The sequence below is a fragment of the Leopardus geoffroyi genome, chromosome A1, assembly GCF_018350155.1.
Source record: "Leopardus geoffroyi isolate Oge1 chromosome A1, O.geoffroyi_Oge1_pat1.0, whole genome shotgun sequence".
In the NCBI taxonomy this organism is placed as follows: Eukaryota; Metazoa; Chordata; class Mammalia; order Carnivora; family Felidae; genus Leopardus; species Leopardus geoffroyi.
The window spans coordinates 167,540,500-167,560,420 of NC_059326.1; the positions used below are offsets into that span (position 1 = coordinate 167,540,500).

General features: G+C 38.7%; 1 protein-coding gene across 2 annotated transcripts in view; it reads right to left on the reverse strand.

Annotated features, from left to right (window-relative positions):
* The window catches only part of EFNA5 (ephrin A5), a 274,720-nt gene that overhangs the window by 22,365 nt on the left and 232,434 nt on the right, over positions 1 to 19,921 (reverse strand). The window lies entirely within an intron of this gene.

The following is a 19,921-nucleotide window of genomic DNA, read 5'->3' on the forward strand; positions in this document are numbered from 1 at the left end:
CCAGCATATAAATACATAGCTAGTTCTATCCACTAGCTATGATATTAATACCAGTGTGCTATTTAAGTTTTAAGGAATCATTTACATTTTGATGCTGACTCTACATGTCATATAAATAGGAAGATTTTTTGTATAGCTTAGCATTTTGGGCAAAAAAATTCATTCTATTTTTCTTCTGCTTAGTTGAAGAGAAAGTACGTACTCTTGGGTCAACTTATCTTTTTAATCTAAGAGGTCTCAGTTGAAATTGACTTTGAAGTTTGCTAATTACAAAACTCAACAGGGGTTTTTCCTTATTTGGTATAACTCATATTTCTATTCATTAACCCCAGTTTTAAAAAGATTAGAAAATCTGAATAGAAACAACTTAAAAGTTTGAAGAATAGCCTCTTCCCCTGTGATATCTTCAGATACTTAAGTGCAAACTTCCCCTCATACAATCTAATTACAAATCTTTTGTGGTTGTGGAAGGAGAAGGTTATATTCGTACATTTTGAGCTTCCTAACAACACAGTGCAGCAGGGAGATGAGAAATCGGTTGAATTTTTTTTTCATTCCATATATTGGGAAAATTTATGTCTACCTGAGTTACGAGAAAATCGGGGTTCTGACGGGCAATCCTGCTAGCTGCTTTTCGTGGGGCCAAGCCACTGGGTTCAGATGCTTTCATTCTGGTGAAAAGATCATTACCAGGCGGCTCCGGGGAAGTTGGCCCTCCTGTAAGTGCGCTCCTTTGTTATGAATATGGAACAGATGGAGCCAAATCTATCTGCTCCGTAGGAACAAAAACACTTACAACCCAGCTCTCTCTATTAAAGACTCTACTTAGCTCCTTTATACCATTGGCTTTCTGTGCACTGCTGTGAGGTTTTGACTTTATAGAAAAAGGCACTTCATAAAAGCAACAGTTCTTACTCTTAAACCAAAGTGGCCTAAGAACTAAAGAAGATGAATACATGGTTTCACCCACAGGACTCCTTGGAGATATGCAGATATTCAATTAGGTGTGTGTGTGTGTGTGTGTGTGTGTGTGTGTGTGTGTAGGAGAAAGACTGTATTCAGTTCTGGTAAATGTCTGCTTTAAAACAACATGAAAATATAAAGGAGAACGATGAAGATGTCATGTTTCTCATTACGAGGATGGCATCTAATTGCTCTAGCATAATAAAATGCCAGGATTTAATTTTGTGTGTATGTCTGTAAGGCTAGCGAGGACTGTCTTGAACAAAAAATATGACCACGCACAACAAAACCATGCGGGTAAATATAATTAGTAATTAGGACCATGCCACAAAACAAAGGCTATATGATGCTTCCTCCCTATGAAAACTAGTAATAATTACATTCAGCATCATGCCCATTTGCTTTTATAATCAGAAAGACGTGAATGCGGCAGGTAAATCCAGTGCTTGTGCCTATTTATCATGCCGATGGGCTGAAACACATCCAAAGGCCATACCTACAATGTGTTCGTGCCAAGATGTGTGTGTTGACAGATAGGTAGGTGAGTCTCACAGGCTTCTCGGAGAGGATGCAGGACTGGGTGTGCACCTCTCCTCCACAGCAACACAGGGAAAGGAGTGTCTGCCTTATTTCATTACATTTATTATACTGATACATTTAAAGTCTGGCTGCCTCTTCGAAGATAATTGAAAAAAGAAATTCTGTGGCAGGATGCTTTGATTCTGACTCAATCAAGTCTTCGGGCAAATTTCCTCCTGCCAGTGGAAGCACAGCTTGCCTGAAGTCGTAACCTTTGTTGGAGGAAAGGAACTGGCCTTGAAGCAGATCATGAAGCAGATGTTTTATGCCAAATCAGAGTCTGGGGATACGTAGGCTACTGCAAATAAAACTCTTCTTCTGTCTGTTCAATCATTTCAATTCCCTGCAGTGTGAAATATGAACTTGCCAACAAATGGCCAGCGTGCTGTGCCTCGCAGCAGGGGGGGAAAGTGCCACAGCTGTGCCAGAGACTGGAAAACTCGAGACGCGCGTGACATGTTCATTATTTCTCTACAGCCAGGGCCTGAGCCAGACCGTTCCCCAGAACCCAGACGGAGGGCAGGAGCCGGACTGCCCAGTACACCCAAGGGTGAAAGACATGATTTCCACCAAAATGAGACACACGACTTGGACTGATCTCTTGGATGACCCCAGAAGGTCAGTCTTTACGACAAGAAACCAAAGGGCAGATCTTCTCTGGGTATGAATAGATTGAAAAAATAGGTCTGCCAATGATCACAGCTTTTTTTCTGATTTTATTAGCAGCCTGCTCTGTGAGCAATAAAAAAAAAAAAAAAAAGAAAAAGAAATAATGAAATACACTTCAAGCCTCAAAGCAACTATGGAAGATTGAAATGGCCCAGTGAAGAACTTATCAAAAAGATATCTTGTCTTTATCAGAAAGACGGAATTCTGGAAACCATCTGGCATACTTGTTGCAGGCAAATGTAATACTAGTTCCTTCTAGTGTTCTGCACTGGCCTTCTAGTTCATTCTGCATTACAGTTTCTCAATAATCAAACAGCTAATTTATCTAAATTAAAGAAAAGTAAAATTAACAAGTTTCAGTTTGAGGTCCTTTGCAACATATTGAACATGCATATTCACACATACCCTTATAGCTGTAATCCTAGATTATAAATATCCCATATTCAGTTCTATTGTGAGATTTTTCAAAGGTTATTCACATGCTTTCTAGTGCCACATTCTTTCAAGTTTTAATCACGAGCTCCTTAAATAGAAGTCATTTGCATCTGTAAACATTCCCTTGCAATAGTATTTAGCAGTATATTCTCTTTGTGCAGAGCTACTCTAAAAGGAAAATAACCTTAATATGGAATAACAATCAAGCACAGGCAGAAAAAGATAAATTAGAGGCTTGAAGAGCCTCTGTTGCCCCTTTATGCAATTTCTGAAAAAAAAAAATGTTTGAAGTTTCTCAATCTTAAAATAGCCCAGAATCACAGTTTATTTTGGATGATGGATTATAGGAATACCACTCACATAATCCAAAGCATGACCTAAATTATAAGGACATTTTCAAGAAAAGAAATGAGTTTGAAATAATTTATTATTTTGAAAAGAGTCCAAATAAGTACACATGGTTCAAGCTCAAAATGATAGACCATTATCACAACTAATGGCCAAGTCCTCATTAGTTTAGCATTTCTAAATGGATGCCGTAGTCAATAAATCTGTCGCAGAATGGTTACAAATGATTGTTGTAAGGGATTAATAACAAGACCTATATTTTTATTTTAGGATTCTTTTGGCACCAATTACTCTAGAATATTATTTCTCCATAATGTTTCTTTTCCTCTATTTAACTTGACCAAATACAAATTAGAAACATGAAATTATTTCTTAATTGATACGGAGCTTGGTGGGAGGGAACTTCACTTCAGGATGCATACTACTAATATTATTATAATAGCTACCATTTATCTACTCTTTCTACACACCAGGCACTGTGCCAGGTTTATTAAATTTAATCCTCAGAACAGTTCTGCAAGGCAGGTATTATTATCTTCAGTTTAGAGACGAGGAAACTGAGGCTTACTGGGATCAGTAGTTAGCTGAGGACATACGTAACGACTGTACGGCAGAACGGATATTCAAATCCAAGCCTTTCTGATGCCAGAACTATACAACCTCAGTTTATAGTATAAATCATACTTTTCTTCATGACTGCCCTACTTCAAATATTTGTTGCATAATCTCCCAGAAGCTCTTAAAAGTCCTTCCAAAAAAATCTGGGAGTAGGTTAAAACTTGGTAGAACTTGACTGTGTAATCTTAAGCATTTGCAAGAGGTTTCGGTAAGAAAACCAAGTGGAGGTTGTGCCTGCAGGGACATGCCCTATGCATAGTTCCTAATCAGGTGCATATCAAGAAAAAGCCTTTTCATATTATATTACTATAACTGATGTGCTGCTAAGTACCCATATGCACCACTGTAGGAGAAAATACGAAACAAAACATAGTAACCAAATGTTCCAAAAAGAAAACTGGGAAAATTGGCTGCATTCTTAGTACACGCTCCCTGGTGCAAGGAGAGATTTCTCAGCCTGGCACTGTTGTCTCTGACCCCATGGCATCCCTGGGGATTCAGGCAGTTCTTGCCTGTCCCCACCCCTGTGGTGCCTTAGTCTTGGCCTGGAGAACATGCTGACAACATGGTGGCATAAGAACCAACATTAACATATAAAGCAGAACCTCCTCTTATCCAAGACCCAACTGAGAGGGCTCCGTCTGGGGGCGGGGCCTGCTGAGCCCAAAGCCACCTGCCTATTTACATATAGACAGAGTCAGTGGCCTTTCCTGATGCCTCAGAAAAATAAAAGATGCAGCAGATTCCCTAATTTTTACCTTAAATTCAATAAGGATAGGAGTTCATTGATAAGGTCCACCAAGAACGACTTTGTATCTTTCTATTTTTTTTTCTCTCTCACAATGTAGGTATTTGATCCACTGTCTACTCAACAGCATATGTAACATTTCCTACACCATCTATTTTTCAAAAGCACTTCCCTTTATGGACCACATCCAGAGGATCCCATCCAGCCGGAGAAATAAAGGATTCTGCTCCACTCCAGACATGTGGACCAGAGTCCAGAGTGATCCTGGTAGAACCTAAGTCAGATCATGTCACGCCTCTGCTCAAAAGCCTCCAACAGCTCCCATGTTGCTCTGATGAAAATCCTGGATTCTTACTGTGGTCAACCATGACCCTGCCTCCCAATCCATCACACACACTGACACACAGTTACAGAGTTCTCCAACCATGCAGGCACAAAACTCTCCCCAAGCCCTTGCTGTTTTTCTGTTCCCTCTACCTGGACAGCCCTTTGGCCAAATAGACACATGGCTTGTTTCCTCACTTCTTTTAGGCCCCTCTTAGAGTGTTAACTATTAGAAAGACCTTCCCTGATCTACCTCTCTCTCCCTCTACCTACTTCTCTATTATACATAGATATCTTGCCCTATACTATAATTATGTAGATGGATAATCCTGTAAGTATATTTAAATATATTTATATATTCTTACATATAAAATAGCAATTTCTCCACTTTTATATTCTCCATTCTCCTGTTTTTTTTTTTTTCCATCGTAGCATTTGTCAACTACCTGACATATTTAATATTTATTTATTTCCCTGTTTATCCCCATCTGCACTCCCTGGCTCCCCAGCAGAGTGTAGGGTCTATTAAAGCAAGGGGTTTTTTTGCCTATTTTTTTCCTCTACTGCGTACACAGAATCTTAAATACTATCTGTTCAGCACTGTGACACTCAATAATATCTGTTGAATGAAAGAAGGAAAGAAAGGATAAACAGATGAAAGACAAGGTCGCCCCCACAAATGCTTGTTTGCTTACTGATCTACTATAAATGCGTACAAAATCACAAGGTTGGAGGAGAAAAAGTAAAATATAAAAGCCAGTAACGGAGTAGGCATGTGAGCTTCCTGCAATATAAGTAGGTCCTTGAGCCTGCTATAAATGTGAATAAGTGGCTTATTTTTCAAGATAGAGTGGTTTTTCCCCCCACATTCAATTAAGATGCACTAAAACATATTTGTATAAAGCAAAATGATTTTAAAGTACTTTTGAAAAAGCTTCTACTAATAACCCGGTGCTTGTTTTCAAGGCATTCTTGTGAAGGGTAAAGGCAGATGACAGCAAAATATCAGCCAAGCATTAAGTCCGAGAAGGAGGTCAGGTTTTTGTCGGTGGCCTTTATTTGGAGTAATGCTGAGCAGCAGCCTCGATTCGCCTGGAAATGCATGAGCGGGTAACTCGGACCTGGAGACACGTCTCATCACCATCTGTCAATAGCTAAACATCAAGCACTCTTGCATCCTTACACCGACCTCCAGCTTAAATCACTGAATCACAAAACTCATGGTTGTGAACCTGGGGGACAACCTAGTTCAGTCTTCTCATTTCACAGGTTTAGAAACCTGAACTTTAGCATTTCAGAGGGCTCAAGTAACCCAAGCAAAGTTTACTGTACTTGGGAAAAGGATGTTGAATAGGCTGCTGTGGCCCAGAGACATTCATCACAAGGAAAGTGTTCACTCAAACTACCTTGGACAGAACTAGGGCAAAGAAATCATCCCCAAAGCTCCTCTTAAATACAAAGAACCAAATTATTAGGAATTAAATATTTAATGAATTTATAGTATAGCTAGTTCTGCTAAAATTTATGAAATAGTTTAGTTGAACTTTTTATTTGCTGAACATATTCTTTAGAGAGCATGTAAAATCAATGTGTATAATACGTTTATATCCCTTTTATAGAAAAGAGTATAATTTTACTATTTTAAATAACTGTGGAAGGTTATGGCCACTGCATCTTTGCCTCTGACATTGGGTCGGTCATAGTTATGATTTATTTTTTCTCAAATATATGGTCAGAGACACAGCCTCAATTAAGATATTACTCCTGGAGGAAAATGGGAGGCACTTTACAACTCTCTGCTTTATGATTCTATTTCCAGAAAGCACAGTGGTGAAAAGTGGGAGCTGTCTGTGATACTAATTTGAAAAACTAATGAAGTTATAGAACTGTTATTTCTCATAAGTAGCTACCAGCCCCTATTCTCTGTACAGTGTAGTACTGTTTTTTACATGTACAACTCCAGTCAAGGCCAGAGCTATTGTCACAACCCGCCCTCAGCAATACAACACACACCCCCAGCACCCCACCTCGCCACCATATTAGTAAGGAAGAGGTTTATAAAGTTTTATCTCAGTTCTCAGGCATTGAGAATTTCATTGCACTCCCAGAGAAATGTTCTTCCCACTCAGCTACAGCTATCTTTTCAACATTTCCAACTACTTTTGCCCCTTGCGACCAATTTGATTCTGAAAAGTAAACGTAAACCGGATTTTTAGAAGTCAGATCATTTAAAAATGCTCTAGGCCTATTGAAAAGAATTCCTCTTCTGTAAATGGAATGATCACTCTGCAATTTATCTTTTGTAAAATCCTAATTTTCGTACGTCATGCTTGTTTAAAATGATACAGACCTGTTCAGATTTCCTCAAGGGGATAAAATCAACACCAATTATTTCTTTCTACCCCATTTCAGTTGAAAAGTTCCTCTAGAATAGAAAGCAGAATCTTAAAAATACTTAGCATCGTCTGCCTTGTCATTTTCTTTAAATATGCATAGATCAAAAATGCCATAAAGCAGGAATCCTCCCTGTCAAAGCCTTGTGGTCTCCACTGGAATCCTTGGATTCTCGCAGAGGTAGATAGTTCAATCCTTCACCTATTCTCCCCTTCCCTTCCTTCTTTCACACTTTGTTTACAATAAGAAAGAAGAGATACACAGTCCCTGCCCTCAGGACATTACATTTTAGAGACTAAGGTACAAAATTTGAAATTGTCATCATTGTTCTGAAAAAAGAAGCAAGGAGTTTGTTAGGGGATGGGGTGGTTCCATCAATTGTAAACTCAAGGACCTAGTCCAATGTGCTAAATTCTACATCAAACTTAGGCACAAAGACGTTAAAAGCCTGAAAGGGCAGATTCAATTAGGGCCTTTTGGCAATCTGGATACACTTGCTAATCTGAAGGGAGTACCAGACAGGAGGAAATTAAAAAGCATGTATTGAATACCTATGCTATGTTCACTCTAGGAACTAAACCAATGGAGGTAGGGACTATGTTTCACTTTTTGTTTTTGGGTTATAGGTATAGGAAGCTCCCATGTAGCTACATCCTAGAGTAGCTTCCAAAGATATCAAGGCTTTGGTTACGCTTTGGGCCCGGCAAACAGAAGTTAATGATTTGAAGCACTTTCCACACAAGTCTGTGGGGGAGCAGAAGGACTCATGAGGTTGCACAGGGGACAACGTAGTGGAGCAGCCATGTAGATGGCATGACGCCTTTTGCAGAACAATAAGATACCACATGAAAAGATGACGACATAGTACTGGGAAGTGCAAAACTGCCTAATGATGCGTTACAAAAAGTTAGACTAACAATGCTCAGCACCAACTTTGAAGGCATATTAGGGAATGCTTTCCTTCCTCTAGCCCCCGGCTTAGTCACTTTCCGGGTGTTACTTAATTTTCATCAAGGGACTCGAGATAGATCTCAGACTAGGTTTATGAGTAAATTATTTGGATGGAGTAACTAGCTCTTGAAGACAGCTAGTGAAATGGTACTTTAAAGTGGGATCGAGTTCAAGGCAATCAATGAAGAACAGAATAGCAGAGACTAAGCACAGGTTTATCTCAGGAAAAAACAAAACCCACCTAAGCTGCAAACTGAACTTGTGTCACACAGGTCTACTTCTTTACCAGATCTGATCAAGTGTTGTCGTAATGTTTGGGATCTATATTTAAAATAAGACTTCAGAAAAGTGACAAAATTTATTTTCAAAATTTCAAACAGCTTTCCTAAGAATAGCCAGAGGAATTAAGGTGGCGTATTTCACCACAAATACATGAATCCTTGAAGGAAGAGACAACTGGTCTGTATTTGTTGCTCACCTCAATGGAGGATTAGATGCAAGGATGTGGATTCAACTATACAGAAAGTCTGATACACTAAGTACATAGAAAGGGCTGGATGATGAAAGGTATTAAAATAGATTCCACATGTCATGACTAGGAGAAGCATATACTTAGTATGTTTTAAAGCTGAGTGGGGTTTTATAAATAATCTAACCTCCTTCCATGGAAACCAGGTCCCTCCAGATGTTCCAGTGAAAGAGAGGTTCCTAAGTCTAATAAGTTTGGTGAGCAAAAGATATCTCTCCCTGTGGAGAGTTGCAATGCATGGGGGCATTTAACACCCCAAGAAGTCTTACCTTCCCTTCCAAAGAAGGGGAAAAGAATTGACTTCAACCCAGAATTTCCCAAACACAAATTTGATATCAGATATTAGAACATCTTAAATTTCTTGATCCTTGGGACCGCCAATCTAGATCAACTCCTTCCTTTTTTTTTTATTTTATTTTATTTTATTTTATTTTTTTAACGTTTATTTATTTTTGAGACAGAGAGAGACAGAGCATGAGCAGGGGAGGGGCAGAGAGAGAGAGACACGCACACACACACACACAGAATCCGAAGCAGGCTCCAGGCTCTGAGCTGTCAGCACACAGCCTGACGTGGGGCTCGAACTCACGGACCGTGAGATCATGACCTGAGCTGAAGTCGGACGCCCAACCGACTGAGCCACCCAGGCGCCCCAACTCCTTCATTTTGAAAGCAGACTCAGTTACCTGACTGATCCCATATCTGACTAGAGTTGGACAGAGCCATAATGGTACTTAACCCATTCCACCTCGCGTTTCTTAAATCCTGCTGATGTCAATGAAAGGAAGCTGTAAATCAGCACATAGGGTATTTTCCATTATTTGTCTGGAGTTTTTGCTTTTTTCCATTAAAATAAAGAAAAGCAAAGGAATGTGAGAGAAATCCTAACTGAAAAATGAGTCACTTTCTTTAATTCGTTGGAACATGGGAAAGCGTGCAAAAGTACTAAACAAAGGTAAAATATTACTGTACAACAAACTGGAAATATAAATGTTAAATTGATGCTCTGCTGTAGTTGCACATAAAGGATTTGCTACATAGGTTTTCTATTTGTTTTGAACAATTCTACACATTCTCCACTACTGTTCAACAATGAAAGATACCTTTGTTTTGGTCAGTGGTTGTTTCTGCCTATTCAGCATCAATGCCCATCTTCCTTAGGCTCAAAACCAAACCATCACCAAGAAAACTTCGAAGAGCTCCCCTTTCCTGATTTCATGCAGTCTTGGCGGGCTTGTCAATCAAGGTGCTCTTTATTCTTTCCAAAGGATAGCTACCTGTGCCAACCAAATTCCTTCTGCCAGGAACTGGAATCCCAAGTACAGTGACACAAGGAAGGGAGACATGTTAGAGATGAGAAAGTAGAATGGCTGGGTCTGGACAAGGTCATTCTCATTATCCACTTGTTTCTAGGTTCTGGATCTGCAGCATTGCCTTGGTTACTGTTCATCCTGAGGTCTTCAGTTAAACACATCAATCTCTTTACTAGGGAGAAAGTTCCTCCGTTTTTGCTTAATTTAGCTAGAAACTGATAAATACTGTTTACAAGTTGAGAACCTTAATGAATATATAGTCCTCATCTGTGGTGTACTTTGCAAATGGAGGAAGCATCACCGAGTATTCATAATTATATAAGGGTCACACAGTTGGTAATGAATTCTCCCAGAAAGACAGGATATAGAAATTGCAAGTAATATTAAAGTAACTTAAGTGTGATGGGTAAAATACAGCTGCTAAAATAGCTGGATTAAATAGGCATTTTGCGTATTTTATCTATAAACAAGGTGCCACAATTAAATATACGTATATGGGTTTGGCGATATTAATCTCGGGCTGTGTATTAATTAATCAGTTTCTGATGCTAGAAAGAATCCTACTGTCTCGTGTCTTCATTGTGTAAATTCTATCAGGGAAATGACAAGCCTCGCTTTTCAGAAATGCCTTGAACTGGAGTGTACAGTAAAATACAGATTTCCTCAAATGAATTGCCAAAACCATTAATCTTTATCTAAGGACCCATAATAACAGTTTGTTCTCAGTAGCAGGTGGGGGAGGGAGAGAAAATGTCTTCCAGAAAGCACTTTGGCAGTCAATCTGGTTGATAATAAAACTTGATGAAACATCTGTGATTAATATTAATTCTAATTCTCCCTTTAATGGATAATTGTGAAAAAGATAATTTATCCCATTTCATTTAGACTACAGCTGAGTTTTTCAATTTAGGAAAGGAACATTTTTCCATGTTTCTCAGGTACGAGACTCCATTGCGCAAAAAAACAGGTGCAGAAAACCTGTCAACGGCAATGCTACTTTCCAGTTAGCCCTGGAAAATATTTGTATGAAATCAACTGACCACTGTGGTCTTGGATGTGACCCACAGAATGGTTCTCTAAGTGGTAGACTGGTATTTCTGCATCTTCACCACTGTAGAACATTCTACATAAACCACAGTGAGCTGACAATATATTTTGATCATATTTGATTCTGCAAAGAGACTGTGAAAAATGCCCTTGTGAGTAAATGACAGTAAGCTATTTCTGACCACCAGTGTATTTCAAACTAGTTGATGATAGGAACTATTTTTGACACATGCAAATGTATAATTCAAAGTACCCATAAAAATTTGTCATGGAAGCTACCATTAATTTTGACAGAAACTAGGAAAGTAACTAATTGCCTTTCAAATATCAATATTAAGAATACCATTTATTAAACTAGCACTCTAACTCATTTATAAATGGGAAGCTTGAGGTATGGGTTGAAGCCCCCTGCCCAAATTAACACACCTAGAAAGTAATGGAGTTAAGACCCAATTCTCCTCATTCTTGTCTCATCTACTTTTCTATACTTACTAATATTTAAAAAGGAACATATCAAATAATGGTCTTATTTTCTAGGAATCAGGACATATTATACAGTTAAAAACATGACTGCTGTCTAACCCAATATATAAGTAGTAAATAGTGATTAAATATACATCACTGTTGACCTTTAATCATAACCGAATCACGGCTTCATTTAGATATACTCCTTTTTTCATCAGACTCCAACTAAACATCAGGGAGAAGAAAACATAAACTGACAAGCACGAAAGGTCATGGACAATAGGCAGCCCCCACTTCTTCAACGTACCTTCCAAAACCAAAACCCTGTATTATGTAATTAGAATATTACAGGAACTACTCACTATTCTGTCCTTTCTCCCCAAGCACACATTTTCCTTCTGAACTGTTGATCCAAAATGGGTATTTCTTACTGCTTGATATCATGCCCGCTTCTTCTCTATTTGTATGTGGCTTTCTGATTCTTACCCCACTTACACCATTTACCACTAAAAGGAATTCATTTTATAATGAAAATTGTATACAGAAATTAAAAAAAAAATTGTATGAGAAATACAAAAACCCCAAAGAGTCACCTGGTTCTTGTTTGCATCAGTAGGGTAAAAGAAAATCTTATTTATAGATGAAGCAAATGAGATAGTTTGTTTAGTGGAGCAGAAGGAAGTATTTGTATGACAACTGAATGAGCTGCCTCCCAGAATCTTGGTCTATCTGAGTCTTTATTCTTAGACTAGCTTGGTCTCTCTGTCATCAGAGCTCCCTGGGTTGTACGCACCCTCACATAACAAAGACTGTCTCTTCTCCACACCAATGCTGCAGTTCCATTTACCCAAATCTTCCAGTCCCTGCTTCTTTCTTGTCTTGAATTCAGACCCATCTCCTCCCACCTTTTAAGCCAGTGTTCCCAGAGTGTGGAATGAATATCACCTGCAGGAGAAACTGCTGGAGAGCTTGTTAAAAATGAAGATCCATATAGCAATCTCATAAAATTTAATGAATCGGACTTTCTGGAAGTGGATTCCAAGAAGCTGTATTTTTAGTCCTGTCTGTCACTAAAGTCAGGATAGTGTCTTAAGCCCTGAGACCTGAATTTCACCTTGCTCCTCAAGTCAGCATGTCACGAGGTCTTCCCCCTGAAGCTGTCCTCTCTTTTTTGTGGACAGTGTCAATCTTGGAATTTACTTTGTTTCTCTTTGCTGTCATTTTCATGGGTATGTTTTTCTCACATTCAACTGTGAGCTCTTGGAGGAGCAAGATTACATTGAGTGCTTTCTTTCTTTTTTTTTTTTTTTTAATTTTTTTCAACGTTTATTTATTTTTGAGAGAGACAGAGAGACAGAGCACTAGTGGGGGATGGGCAGAGAGAGAGGGAGACACAGAATCAGAAGCAGGTTCCAGGTTCCCAGCTGTCAGCACAGAGCCCGACGCGGGGCTTGAACCCACGAGATGCTAGATCATGACCTGAGTCTAAGTCAGATGCCCAATGGACTGAGCCACCCAGGTGCCCCACATTGAGTATTTTCTATTGTCACATTAGGTTGTCTGCAACACTGGCCTGATGGCTACACACAGTTCAGTAAGTACTGATGGGTTGGCTAATGAGAAAATAATAATACTGAGGTGTGTCCTTCTATGACCATTGTAGATTGTTCTGTAGCCACAAATTTAATGATGAACATGTACCAACAGCCCACGTAGAGTTTAATGAATGGTTTTATATAGCGTTTTTGAATATAAATATTTCAAGAAAACAGCTGCAATAAATCTTCTAAAATGGTAAACACATCCTATCAAAAGGTCAGAAATTCTGTTATTTGATTAAATAACCCAGAAAATGTTATTTATGTAGCAATTCTACTTAATAAAAACATCATAAAAGCTGATGCAAAAAAAAAAAAATTAAAACTCTGCACCTATGGCAGAGAAGCTGAATGGACACAGAAAACAATATAGAAACAACAGAAATTCAAGTAAAGGGTATTAATATTTAGAACAATTTCTCCTCAAGTACTGGTACTTTTTATGGAATGAGCTTCCGAATATCACTTGTCATATATGGAAAAGAGCTAAAAGCATGAACAGTGGAGTCAGAATCCCTTTGGCTCAACTCAACTCTGGGCTCCACCACTCACGAGCCATGTGGTTTCCGACAAGTTATTTGACCTTTCTGTGCTTCAGTTTCCTCACCGGTAAAACGAGAACTGTAACAGTGCCTAACACACAGTTGGGATAAAGTATGGATAAGACAAGATCTATAAATGTGTGGGGATGGATAAGTGGCCACTCTCTGATAGCTATGATTATATAACCGGCCAGCATCTAGCCCTAAGGTAAATTATTTCAATGTATTTATATGATAAGGCCCAAATGAGTTTCCCCTTCAAAAACATGCTACTCCCTATTGCCTTCCAGATAAGTTCTAAATTCCTCCGAACAGAAGTAATGGCCCTCCCTGATCTGGCCCAATCTATCCAGTGGTATTTTTCAAATACTTCCCGTTCCAGTCGGACTTGTCTTTTCATTGATGCCAGGAGTCTGGCTGTTCTGATTTCCTTATCAGCAGAGGAGAGGCAGGTGAGAGAGGAAGTCCACGTGAGGCTCGTTCTCTGGTGCGCTGCTGGGTGGTCTCCCCATCCCTGGCAAGTGCCCCCATGAACCGGTGCCACACCCTTGCCGTTTGAAACCCTGGAGCTGCCCACGGGTGCCACCATTTCTGAACTTCGTTCTAAAGATGTTATTAATTCTCCAGGCAGCCCTTCTCCTCGTAGAATCTCTACTCCTTTTTCTTGGATGTGCAAAAATGTGTTCTAAAACTCCAAATTTGTGAAAAACTGGTGGATTTTAAAATAACAGCATCAAGCACAACTGGTAGTAATAATGGACACAGTAATTCGCTGCTGCTGTGCCGCTTACAACCAAGGTAAAGCAGCCCCCAACACGTCATATTAACAAGCGGAGATGTTGACACAGTTGGTCACAAGGCTTTGCAAGATATCCACCAATGCCTACGCTGTGCTATTGATTCTGTTAATCAGATTTAAGCCTCTGAAAAATGACTCAGAGTACCAAAGAGACATACACTTTCAATAGTCTTGCTAATCATTACATGTTTTCATCACAACTGAAGTAGGGAGGGTGAATGACACAGTTGATTCTGTATTCATGTTCTGACCCCACAAGCCACTCGATAGTGCTCTACTTTGTTTTGAAAACACATAGGGCCCTAGTATGTATGCTGACATGAAAACATCCCTCTATAGGTCACATGAGCCATTTTTAGAACTGGGTTTGCCTTCATGTCGGTAGGACTTATGTAAAGACTTGCTAGGATGCTTGAACTCAGTCTCCTTTTAACTTCTTTTAAAATATGTATTATGAATTAAGTGAATAAAGAGCTGAGACTTGGGAGTCTAAGAGGGTCTGAACCCTGACTCTATTACTAAACAGGATCTCAGGCAAGTTACTTAACCTCGCTCAGCCTGTTTCCTCATCTATACAATGGGGATAATAACAGTACCTACATCTTACGGATGAGGATACAACAAGGGAAAACAAGTCTAGTGCCTGGCACATAGTAAGCTCGCAATAAATGCTAAATCACTGTAATTATGATTATCAGAACTCCTACCTGTCAGTCAAGGTATGAGTAAGCCTTTAGCAAAAGGCTGCTTCTACAATAATAATTGCTCTGGACTAAACTTCATTGAATTCATTGCAATATTCATTATATGGTCTCGAAATGGAATCAACTGCCCAAAATATAAGCAAGACCTTTAAGCGATCTATTAAAAGTTAAAAATAAACTGCCTATTCACATTTTTGGCTTCAATTTTACGCTCCTTGTTTAGATTTGTTCTTTAAAACTTAGGTTGAAAATAAAGCAAGAAGTTCTAAATTCAAAGTTGAGGGCCCACTGAAACTGTTAAAACACACAGGGAAACAGCAACCATTCAGATTTAGTCAGAGCCTGTGATAATGTACTTAAGGCAAAAATTAACTTGAAAAAATTTTTGTAAAAAAAAATTAGAAAAAGCAAATTCACATTAGAAATTAGACATTGGAGCTAATAAAAACTGGGCAAGTTTAAATTAAAAACAGTGTATATTCTCTATTAATGACTCAGAGACATGATTTGGTTTTAAAGATCTGGGGTAGAAAAGGGACTGCTAACTATAAACTAAAACTTAGCTAACCTTACTGTAGATCAAACTAGCTGGAAATACTGTACGTCTCTGAAAATAGTACAATGAGAAGATAGTATTTCAATTTCTAACAATAATACACTGGCTGGCTATTCTCCAATTTGTGATATTTCACTTCTGGGGCTCAGAATGAAGTAATATTTTGTAAAGCTTTAAATTTTAAAACCAAACCTGGATATGGCATATATACTGAAGTTCTGTTCCTAATATGAATTTTCTACCAACTGCCTAAAAATATTCGATGGTAAAGGAAGCCTGTTGCCGAAGTCCACACATTTCCCCTGTTAAACAGAGGTAAGCCATATCCCCAAGAAACTGTGTTTCAAGCCCACAGGATACTCATGAACTAAAATAATGAATGATAATGCCTCGTTCCCTGCATTAATATTAAAGAAAAGAGAAAATAGAAAACTTTATAGCCACTATCAGCTCTCTGAACCATAAATCTCAAGTTTTGAGAATTGCTTCCCAAAAGGATAGGGAGCGGGGGGGGGGGGGGGGGGGGAATGAGCTCTGAGAGCACTTTGGAGCCTAGAGATATTTTTTAGCAAGCCAGCAAAGCACTGACACAAATTTCTACATATCTCTGGCTGTGAAAAGTCTCATTTGTGGTGATTTATATTTCCTCATAAAGAACTCTGTAGATAATATAAGCCTGCTGTGAGGCTGTATGACAACTTTCAAACCAAGAGTTACATGACCATTCTGTTAAAATAGAGCAAGAACAGATGAGTGGGAAAATCTGTAGAAACAGTATTTCTTCTGACGAAAGGCCAAAATCTGGCTCTTCCAGCATGCACCTTGGTCCGAGATTCACCTTTCGCTCTGTGTGCATGTCTCCTGGGTAACATTTTGGTCGTCCGTATGAGAAAGTATTATATATTTTTTTCCCCGAAGATTGACTAAGCGCGTTTGGTGTGTGCGTGCTTGTGTAATTTACAACAAATGACACTTAGACATCATCACACTGGAGTTCAGTCGCCTTAATAAGTTACTAAAGGAAACACAGAGAATAGCATGCTGACAACCCAGAGTCAATGAAGTATAAACACTGTTATTCCAAGTGTCACTGGCGTGTTATTTCCATTTCTCCTGGCATCTGCTCTATGTAACGCTGCACATACACACAACACAGCAGCTCATTAAACTGTTTTCAGTTAACTCTGCGACCAAATTAGTACATTACATGTTTGTAAGGCTGAGAATTACTGCTATCCTGAGAAATTACACAATTAATCAGGTACATTATTTCTCTGGGAGATGTGGCCACTTTTGACATTTAGGGATTAAAAACAAACAAACAAACAAACAAAAAACAACAACAAAAACCCCCAAATCCTTTCATTTGTTCCATTTCGGCATTTAGTCTCAGTGGGGTAAAAGGAAGCAAAAGGTGGCATAATTCCTTCCTCCCCCTTAGGAGGTCAGACTCTCCATGTTCCCTCAGTCTCGTACTAGCATTTTAAATTCTTGAAAGGAGCACAAATAAAAATTATTGTTTTTGAACTTCTTATCTGAGTGTCACAGCCTTTGAAAACTTCAAACAATGCAAAGAGTACTCACGAGCCTTTAGTGTCTTACTGCTTATACCATGAATTTCCATCAAGCCCCAATTATTCAACAGCTTTTAAGCTCCCTTTGCGAACTTTAAGGCGACTCCCAAAGTCCAAACCTATTAAGCAGGGATGTTAGTTCCAGCTTCCTTTTCCACAGACCTGGCATTCATTTCTCTGATTCTAACAGTGCTTCATCTTTTACGCAAGTCATTTACCAGGACATGCGTTTCTTTTAAAAATCCTCCCCACCTGACCAAATAATACTGCCAACTCTTTAAAAATAATAAATTGTTTTAAAACATCCTATGCTCCTATTAATTGCCCCCTCCACCTTTGGTTCTACTCAGACTATGTGAAACATGGGTCAAGCATCCACAATCCAACCAGGCCTGAGCTGATGCCAAGCATTCTTGTTCAGAAGGTTAACAGGGCACCTGGCAATAAACAACAGTTTTCGTGAGAGAAACGCACAATTAACATAGAAAAATATCCTGAAGTCTCTCAATATCCTCTTTTATGTTCTTTATTTAACCTTCATTTAAGAGCCCTTGAAATCCATTCATGCTTTCCAAAAAGATGGCTAGGGACAACTTGAAACAGACACAATTCTCTGAACTCATTCTTTAAATAAAAAGGTGCATTCTTGCAGGTTCACTAAAGACCACTGAAGTACACAAAAGAAATACAACAACTGTTTTCAGACACAAATCTGATGTGTTCTAGATGAACTTCCAGTGTCCAAGTGGAGAGCAACTATTCCACTCACTGGATGTTCAAAAAAACCAAAACTTAAAAAAACAAAACAAAACAAAACAGAATAAAATCGATTTTAGGGACTAGGATATACTCTGTATACGAACAATTACCATTTGATGTTTGTGCCACATTCATGCTTTTCCACTTTAGCAAATATTAAAATGTGTCAATTTCCTAACACTGCCTTTCAACTCCTTTCTGTATTAATATAAATATGCCTTTCTCACTACTAAGTTTTGGGTTTACATATTAAAAAAATTATAAGAGGTGAACTAGTATTCGACCACAGTCCTGAAAATTCCAGTTATAAACCCCTTGAATCTCAGCTGAAGTATATGCTATGGTATTTAATGCTAAAATAAGGCTCTAGTAATAAAAACCAGTTTTTAATAATAAAAGCAAAATGTACACACACACACACACACACACACACACACACACACACACACACACACATTGAAGCAAATATTGAGTTGTTCATTTTAAGAAAGAACATGGTACTTACAGGTCACCTCCCCTGCAAGAGTAAAGACTAAGAAAGATGAAAAAGATTACCTCCTGCTTTGATAAATGTGCCATTTTGACACTCTTGTATTTCAGTAAGAACAACTCAGAAAAAAGGCAGATTGTTGTGAACTGACAGGACCAAAATAATTCTTAATGTCCATTACTAAGGTAAGCTGCTGAAAGACTGGATATCCAAAGGGGAATGAAGACTTCCTTAGGCATATGTAATCCTAGCATAATGTTCCTTCAGAATATAGGGCACAGACTTAAAATGTGAATCTTTCCTAGGCACTTGTGAAAATTTTTACTTAAGTATCAATGAGGGCTGTTCAAGGTGCAGTAACTTTTCAAAGGGCATACAAATTTTTGGACGTGGATTGTGGAAATCATTTTTTTGGTGGTGAACTGATCCTTTAAGAATATTTATTTTAGCCCTGGAAATAAGAAAGACTGTGATGATAAACTATTATTATATACCCATCTTACAGATGAAGAAAGTGAGGCTTAGTTACTCACAGACACATGGCTACTAGGAGTATAGGAAGATTCAAGGGCAAGGCTGCATTTACCAGAGTCTGTGCCTTTTTCTTTTAAAACCATGTTCTACTCTCCCCTTTGAGGTATCCTCATCATATGATCAAAAAACATTATTAAGAAACCAGGGGAGGGTGCCTGGGGGCTCAGTCGGTTAAGCGTCAGACTTGATTTTGTCTCAGGTTATGACCTCATGGTGTGGGGAGTTCAAGCCCCGCAATGCACACTGTCGGCTCAGAGCTTGCTCGGGATTCTCTCTCCCTCTCTCTCTCTCTCTGCCTCTCCTCGGCTCATGCTCTGTCTCTCTGAAAATAAATAAACTTTTAAAAAAAAGTTGTGGAGAGCCTGGGTGGCTCAGTCTGTTAAGCTTCCAACTTTGGCTCAGGTCACGATCTTGCAATTCATGGGTTCGAGAGCCATGCCGGGCTCTGTGCTGAAAGCTCAGAGCCTGGGGCCTGCTTCAGATTCTGTGTCTCCCTCTCTCTTTGCCCCTCCCCCACTTTCATTCTGTCTGTCTCCCTCTGGAAAGAAAGAAAGAAAGAAAGAAAGAAAGAAAGAAAGAAAGAAAGAAAGAAAGAAAGAAAGAAGAAAAGAAAAGAAGAGGAAAGGAAAGGAAAGGAAAGGAAAGGAAAGGAAAGGAAAGGAAAGGAAAGGAAAAGAAAGGAAAGGAAAGGAAAGGAAAGAAAAGGAAAGAAAAAAGAAACAAACCAGGGAATTGTGACAGTGGGTTCAGTAAAACCTACAGCTTCCAATTTATCTGTTTTTCTCATACATTAGCATGTAAGGAAAAAAATTGTTTTTTTTTTGTCTTTGGTTTACTAATATGGCATTTATTCATTCAACAAATATTTATTGAACACCATTCTAGGTGCTATTTTCTATTTCTTACCAAAAATACACAGTTTTAAATCAATACTATGGTTAAGCAGATTCTCCACATTATGGAGAGTTTGCCTGATTTTAGC